The following is an 8,927-nucleotide window of genomic DNA, read 5'->3' on the forward strand; positions in this document are numbered from 1 at the left end:
TTTTTTTTTTAATGTGTTAAGGCCAAGGGCAGAAATAAGCATATTAAATGTTTTCAAGTACAGTTTCAGTTCCAGGTAATCATTGTTAATGATCTGCCAATGCACAACGTGAGTTGCTTCCAATTCATATCCTCCTGTGAGCAAGGCTAAAGAACATTTGATGCTTTGTCCTCATGTTCTGTAAGAAATGAGTTGAAATCAGTGAGAGTCCCGAAGTGAGTTCAGGGAGCAGGATTTGCTAAGGTAGCTTTAACACTTCAACCAGCAAACCTTAATTAGGTAGTACTGAACTGGAGATAGCGATGACTGATAGTGCTAGCTTGCTGATAGGAACTGTGACTGCATGGTCACGGTCAAGTTTAATGCGGGGTCTTTATGCATTCCTTCATTAAAAGTATCTTTCCTTCCAGGTTGTGTAGATTCAAATTCATAAGTGACAATTTTGCTAGTTTACAGTTTTTTCACTTTATCTCTTTTTATTTTACTGGATATTAGCAAAAGCAAATCTGCAGAAGCAAAAGAAACTGATTACTCTCAAATTCTGGTGTGGTTGACTTAATGCTGATCCCAAATAAAGAGTAAAAAAAATGTGGACAGGAGAGTTCTTAGCCGTTAATCTGTCCTTACATAGTTTCAGAGTTTGCAGCTCTGTCCTGAAAGAAAGATTTAACAGGGAAATGACTTGCCAGATTATGCTGAATTATATTTTTTGATGTAATTATGGACATATTTTTAGTGGGCATAGGAGTATTCTAATTTTTTCCTCAAGAATCCATTTGTGAATTCAGCTAACTTTTCTTCTTGATCAGTATTGAGCTCTATATACTATTTATAGACTGAGGGACTGAATTACAGGCCCTAAAACTTTATTTGAAAGAAGGCACATGCCTATTTGTAATAAGCGTGGAGGTTCAGCAGGTCTTACCTACATAGAGGTGGCAACTCTTCTTACTGCCATGGTGTGAACTGGTTGTACAAGAGGCATTGATTTTCTGCGTTGCTTTGAAAAGGGATAACCAAGGGAACTAAACATTTGCTTAGTTTTAGAGTAACATTAATATTCCTGAGCCTTTGTAACCTGAAAGTGACACAGCTTTGGTATGTTGTGACAAGGCTTTGTCAACAAGAAGTGTGCATTTGTGTCCTACCAGAGAGCTGGCTGTTACACTCTTGGTAAGTGCAATTACATTATTGACAGTGCAAAGCAAGAGCTCTTAGTTAAAATGCCAATGATAAATGAAGCAGAAGTCTTGCTTTCTCCCCACCAAGACTTCTTGAGATCAAGTTACTTAAATACCAGGAAATTGTAGATAATATTGTGTATTGTATATATAAATAATGTTGTATAATTGTAGATAATTGAAGATAATAACATGTATTAATAATAGAGTCATGCCACTTGTATGCTTGCATAGCTCACGTCAGTACATACATATTTCATTATTTTATCAATAATTTCCAAACAATTTAAGCCAATATGTCTGAGGGCCCAAGAGAAGTCGAGGGGTTTGATATCTTTATTACAGATCCTTCTGTAATAAAGGATTCTGTAAAAAAATAATATCCTTCTGTTGGATATTAGCCAACAACAGATCCTTCTATCCTTCCCAGCTGTAAACTTACGAGCCTGCAGATCAGTAGGCCAGAGATCGTGGTTTGGTCCCTACTGTGCAGTATTAGATACTAGATATTATATGTTTTGTCAATTAATATTTTGATGTTTTGTAAAATATAAAAGATTTCTCCTAAGGTAGGTCAAGCCAGAGATCTTTTTGACCAATACCTTTAACTTTGGGATTCAGGTAGCTGAATTCAGCACCAGGAACTGTTGAATCTGCATGTGAGCAACTGATGTAAGCTTTCACTTAGTAATCAGTTTCCTTGGTTTCTCTCTTGGTTTTTTGTCTCTTGCAGGAAGATCAGTATCTGCTTAACTACTGATTTTAATAGCCATTACTGCTAATAAAAGAATGTTCCTATACCGTGATTTATATTGATACTCATCTTGTGGTGCATTTTGCACATGAAAAACATGCAGCCACTGGCCTGTGGGGTACTTGATGCCTCCTGTGCTTTGCAGGCTGTAGCATTTGCTCTTCCGTCTTTTCTGGCATGACAGATGAGGCCTGTCGTCCTGGTCCTGAAGTGGGAAGGTAAAATCTTGGCTCTCGGGCTTAACGCCTTTGCTCTCATATTCAGAAGTTCTGGAATACCGTTCTAGGACTGACAAGATCTTAAGGCATAGCACCATAAAAATGATAACTCTGCGAGATGGGTTGTTAACTGAAGGACAGTTTTAGGTGGGATTCTTCTTTCTGTCTTCTGCAGCATTCTGGAACATTTTTCCTATGTTTCTCCAATTTATTAGTTCTCTATTGTTAAACCTTATTTGAAAACATATACCCCTTTGCCTGCGCTGGTGGTTTTTTTTCTTTTTCTCTCTTTGTTCTTTCTTCTAACTTCGCAGATGAGTTGCTTACTTATCTTTGTGAAGCATTTTTGGTATATAGTATGCTTTATTGCTGCTTCTTCAGCTAATGCGTTCACAAAGCCAGGAGAAAAAGATAATCTCCAGGCATGAGATTTAAGAGTACTGGCACATTCAACTCTAGTTACAAGACCAAAGACTTTTTCAAGAACAGATATATCAAGGTGAAGATTTTTCTGTGTGATTGAAGAATAGAAAAGACACCTTCATTTAAGACGAGGGAAACATTTGCAATGGTTGCAAATGCAGTCAGATGCAATAGATACTTCAGAATGTATTTTGAAGGGAAGAATGATAAAGGAAGTTATGAAGATAACAAGATTAAATAAAAGGCTGTATTGGTTAACCAAGGGGAAATGGGAAACCAGGCCATGTCACTTGATAGGGTAACTGGTTTTCTGGGCAGAAAAATAAAGTTCATCTAATCTACCTGGACATGCTCAAAATATTTTTAATATGATAAATTCTTAATAACAAGGAATAGGAGAGAACTTTGAGGTGAAAGGAGCTGGCTAAAGAGGAAGGGAAATGCATGTTTCCTTTGGGGGGGCACATTGGTGTGTGTATCAATAGGTTAACCTGTGAGGTATATGGAGTTTACTCAAGGAGTTTCTTAAAGTCTTGTGGACTAATCTTATTTCATTAATAACTGTGATACAATATTAAATTTGCTGATGACACAGTTATTAATACAGAGGGGAATTATGATATCAGGCAGATTGAAAGACTTTGAGGACCAGAATAACTGGATGAATTTACTCATAGAAAGTGCAGCACCATTCAGCTAAGGCTAGTGGTGAGAATTTATACTATTAACATGGGAGTTAATTAGTTTTAGATCATTGTGGATGAGAATGACCTCATGTATATTTGTAGTATATTTGGTAAACTAATTCCTGTACAGACATTCATCCTTCACAGGAAGCATTACTTCCCTGAAATTTTTATTTGCAATACTGTATTCTGATCACCTCAATTCAAGAGAGGTGAAGTCAAACTGCAGCAGATGCCAAGAGGACTGCTAGGGTGATCAGGGGAATGAAGATCCTGTTTTAGGAGTGAAAACTAAATGCTGAGCTTAGCTTGTTTAACCCAGCATTACAGCAGATATGACTGCAGTCTTTAAATACCAGAAAAGGAAGAATAATTTAAAGTAAAGGACAACACTGGCACAAGAAGAAACTCGGTAAACTGGCCAACAGTAATTTTAGGTAGGAAATCTGAAGTTTCTATGGCAACCAATGAGTAAAGAATACTTGAAGGCAAAAAGTCGTTAGTTTTAATATAAAGTTTGACATGCGTATGACAGATAGTGTTCATGGTTGTCATAGCAAGGAACTGGACTCATTGGCTACCTCTGTGTTATGAAGATAGTAGTGCCAGTCTTTGGCTCTGAGGCAGACTGGTGTGGCTTGACCATCTCTGTACTGGTAAACTCTCTTAACCTCCCGAGTTAGGGCACTTGCATCCTTACTGCCTTTGGGGAGGTGTCTGGGCTGGCGCTAGCCCAGGGAACCGTGTGGGAGAGGGCAGGCTGGCCTTGGGACCACACTGGCAATTTCACTGTGTGAAAGATTGAGCTCCAGTCCCTGTACCATGCCCAATATCATTTAATCTGTTACTGGTTCCAGAGATGTTTTCCCTTCCCTGCTCATTGTACCAGGGTTGAGAAAATTCCTGGTAGACTATGGTATAGACCTCCCTACTGAAATACTGATGGCACTGAGATTTTTGCCATTATTGTTCCTATTTCTAAAATGTAAATAAATTCTGCTTTATGCGGATATTTGAAAAAAATAGTAAACCTGGGGAAAAAAAATGTGTTCTTTTTTACAACAGAAAATAATGTACTTCAACTTCATTAAGTAATTTGCAATTAGATCCTACTCTCAGGTTAAAAATCCTACAAATTGCTGGAAGATACGAGGAAAAATGGCACTTTCTATTTGCTCTGTTGTTATTCTGTCTTTGTGCATGTGCCATTAACTACTTTTGGACAGAGGGTAGCAGATTAGACACTGTAGGAGAACATTACTAGTTCTTACAGAAAGACACACAGAACTCAGTGATTGCAGTCTTACAAATTCTATATATTACATAAAAACAAAAACAAATTTAAGGATCTTTTCTGTGTTCTTGTAAAATAATCTTTTTGGTTTTTTAGATCTTACTGGAGGGTACTAAGTTACAGGAGAGAATATGGGAGACCAGTTTACAGACAATGAAAGCACAGCGAGTATATTCCAGTGTTTTTTCCTTTATACCCCTTTTAATTATATAGCTGTTACAACGAGATGACCGAAGTGGCAAAAGAACAATCAGAAATTTTCTGCAAATGACAATAGTAAAATGAAGCAACAGTTTCTTAGCAACAAACTGGAAAATATGCTAAATAATATTTTTGTCTGCTGAGGTTTGTGTATGCTACGTTCCAAACATTGTTCTGAGGTAGACCCAGATTTTTGTGCTTGGTTTTTTTAGATTAATGTTCTTACAGGTTTGCCTTGACATGGAGTTTTTCTGAAGAACCACTGTTCGTGGACACATTCTTACTTGGGAGTATGAATGGAATCAAAAATCTTGTTTTGTAAGCCTAAGGCATTAGATGGAACATTAAAGCTGCATTTTGTAAGGGTTTGGTGAACTGTTTAAAAAAAAAAAAAAGCAAACCATTCCTGTTAGAAGTTGCTCATTTGGAAATGGTGAGTGACGGTTGATCCAGCTCTGGCTGTCTCTCAGTGGTGGTGAACAGACTGAATTGAACTTCTGCACAGTTCAGGTGCCGAGTTCTGAGCAGAACTGTGATTACACAGTGCATAATCTACGTAGTGTACATTATGAAAGCTCGTTTATTTTTTGTGGAATATGAAATCAACAGAAAAAAGGGGAAAAGAAGAATGAAATGTTTAATTTAATTTTGACCTTTATGGAAACTCTTCAGTAGTCTAAATTAAAAAAAAAAAAAAAAAGCTAAAAAAACCCCTGAAAGATAGCATTACTTTCAAGTTGACCCAAAATGTATTGCCTCCCCCCCCCCCCCATCATAATCCAAAAATATTCTGCTGAATTTTTCCTCCTTTTTTGGTTTGGCCATTGCATAAGAAATTCTGGCTTTTAATCTGGAGTGCACACGTTTTGCCTGAAAGCATTTCTTGGCCTGTCCTTCTGTATCTCCCAAACCAGTTCCTTCATATTCCAGCTGATTCAGGCATTGCAATACATGCTGAGACTTCCTAAATTTTCAACTTGTCTGTGAATAATTTGATTTACAGGTTAATTCTTTGGGAACGTGTAACAGGTAAAGTAAGAATCACAACCTTTTTAGAGCACTTTCCAGAAGGCAGACACCTAACTGCTGGGTAGCAAAGGAAAACTGTGCATCTGTGCAACATGACAACTCCCTTCACCCAAGAGTCCTTAGGTTGAGCCAGTGTACCTGAAGAATCCTTCAGGTACAAAGTCCTCCCATCTATTTTGTCTTTTTTTGATCTTAGTCTGTATTGCGTTTAGAGTTTATTGCTTTAGAAGGCATGAATAACACTATTTCTCTTTTTCTACTAGGTACGAGTGCCATTTTCCCAGGTGCTCTGCAGTTGTCTCCATCAATGAAGGATTATTTAAAATCAGCCCTGTTGTGGCTTCACAAGCTTACAAAGCTCCTGTGTTAAAATGGAGGTTCCAATTCACTCTGGATTTCACAAAAGCAGTATGAAATAGCTCTTCATTCTATTACAATAGCTATGACAAGGTTAGAATGAAGCTGAAAGTAGAGCTTTATTTGGGAGAAGAGAGCAGTGGAAAAGGGAGGAGCTGGAAGCAGCAGCAGTGGAAGGGAAGTCATGCGTGGCTTTCATCACAGATGAGAATGACAGACCACTTGGGGAGAATATGCCTGCAGATTTAATATCAGAGGGCATTAATTTTTATATATGTGGTTTTGGAACAAAATACGCAAGCTTTTTTTTTCTATCTGGCAAATGTGTGGGTCAAAAGGAGATATGTTTATACTGAATCTGGGCAAGCTACTTCCTTCTATGATCTTTATTCTGGTCCAGTATTGAATTTACAGAAAAAAATAATTTATTTTTATTCTGCTTTTCACATTTCCAGGATATTTGTAGATCTCTGACATATCTACTGATTTTAAAATTAATGGGAGTCATTCCTGCACAGTGTTTCCTGGACAGAATTCTAAGGACAGATTTTTAAAGCCATTAAGGGAGCTGTTTACACATTTATAAAAAACCCTCTTTTTTAGTGGCTTACAAAATTTATGTAAAACATAATATGATAAATCAGCCTAATTGTATATCTAAACTCCTCATTCTTCAGTCTTTAAAACTGAGTTACGAAATACCTGATTTGAAAACTGCAATGAGTTCCTAATTCAAGACATACAAAAGAAAATGTCTTTGGTCTCATAAGATCTTTAAGATTCATGAGAACTATTTGCAAGGTGAAATGACCACAAACTGGCTGTGAAAGAACTTGCAAAAGAATTTTCCTAACTAACTGAGACTGGGATATCAGTATGTTTTGCTAATACTTACCATTAGCAGAAGCCTGCGTGTCAGGATTCTGAATTTGAGAAGAGAACATTTTATATAAAACTTTTTTATTTTTTTCCTTGTGGAGTCAGTTAGTTAACTACTCTGAGAGGACTTAGGTTCAGCTATAACTATTATATTTCTTGTCTGATGATGTTCCCTGGTTAAAAGGATAATGCAAAGGAGATGTTCAAAATAGTGTTTCTCATTTTAATTCATCATCATGCCTTGAAAACCCCAAATGGTTTTGGTTTTCTATTACATAACAGTTTAATTATTTATATGTGCTTTGGATTAGATTTTTCTGCTAGTAATTCTGTTGCACATTTGAAATTAATGGAGATGCTTTAATTTTTTACTGTTTTACTGGTTTAACTGAGCACAGGATTTGCCCTAACTAGTACACAGAGAAGTAATACGCAAAGGACCACATTTATTTTTTGCTAAATAAAAGCCGAGGTACTTACCAATCATAAAATAAAAGGCAATCAAATTCTGGGCAACACAATACATGGTATTATCTAATCCTTACAATTTCTGGAATTATTTTTATACTTTATCAACAAAACTTACTGGGTCATGCGGGCATTTCACAGTAGTAGTGAAACGGGGCACCCATTCGCATAAGCCCTTGTACAATATTTACAGGGTTTTTTAACTCCTGGTGTGAGTGTGATTGTTTAGTTGTGTTCCATATAATCATTGCAAAGGCCGCTGTCTTGAGGCCTGGAGAATGACTTAGCTCAGTAAATGCTAAGCGCAACTGTGTGTGTTGATTCTTGTCCTGCACGTGTTTTGCATCACTAACCCACTCCAAAAGAAGCTGTCTTACTAAATTTTTTTAAAAAGATAGCATTTTCCATGCTTATTTGTCCATCAATCAGGGGTAAAAATGGCATACCTTTGTTCTGAAATAAATACTCTCCCTTGTACCCCCAAGGTACTCTGTATCTGTGAGCCAGAACAAGAAATCCTACAGCATCCAAGGCGTGTCAGGAAGAACATCCACACTGAAGCCTGCCTTACTGTAAGTGTGGGCGCCGTGTAAGCTGCGTCAAGGAAAAGGACAGCAGAGGTGAAGAATGACAAGTTACCAAGAGTGGAAGTGATGCCTTCGGTGTAGATTCACAATTCACTGCCAAGGACGTTGAAGGTTTTTCTTTGGGATTTTTTTTTAGATTAATATAAAAGCATTCGTTGTGGGTGGAACCTGCTTTGGACTTTTCATTAAAATCAGCATGTTTATAGGTTTCTTCTGTGTAATTCTGCTATGAAGTAGTTGTGACAGTGGGGCAGGACAGCGGTGGGGTGCCCTAGGTCAGCTGGAAAGGGACGCTACCCGAGCTGAGGGGACGGTAGCAGTGGACGAGGAGCCCCACGAGGGGGGCCGCTGCAGTGGACGAGGAGCTTCAGGGAGGCTGTAGCTGTGGGAGGGAAAGCCCACGGAGGCCACAGCTGTGGAAGAGGAGCCCCGCGGGCGGCCGCAGCAGGCCAGGGGGAGCCCGGCGGGCCAGGCTGGGCTGCGTGAGGCGGCGGGCGGTGGGGTCAGGCCCTCCGGCGGGAGCGCGGCCGGGAGCGAGGCCCCGCGCGTGGGTAGCGGCCGCTGAGGGGGCGGCGGCGCCCCCGCGCGTTCGCGTATTGCCGCGCTCGGGAGCCGTTCTGCCCCGCGGAGGCCGCTGTAGCGCCGCGTTGCCCCGGCGACCGGCGCGGCGGTGCTGGGGCGGCCCCACCGCGGGGGCCGGCGCCGTGCGGGCCGCGGAGCTGCCCCGGCCCGGCCCGGCCCAGGTGCCGCGGCACTCGCCCCCGCGCTGCCGGGGAGGGCGCCTGGGGGGCTGCGCCGCGGGAGCGGGGCGGGGAGCGTCACCGCACCGCAGCGGCCGTCCCTCCTCCCA

The sequence above is a fragment of the Ciconia boyciana genome, chromosome 6, assembly GCF_034638445.1.
Source record: "Ciconia boyciana chromosome 6, ASM3463844v1, whole genome shotgun sequence".
NCBI lineage: Eukaryota > Metazoa > Chordata > Aves > Ciconiiformes > Ciconiidae > Ciconia > Ciconia boyciana.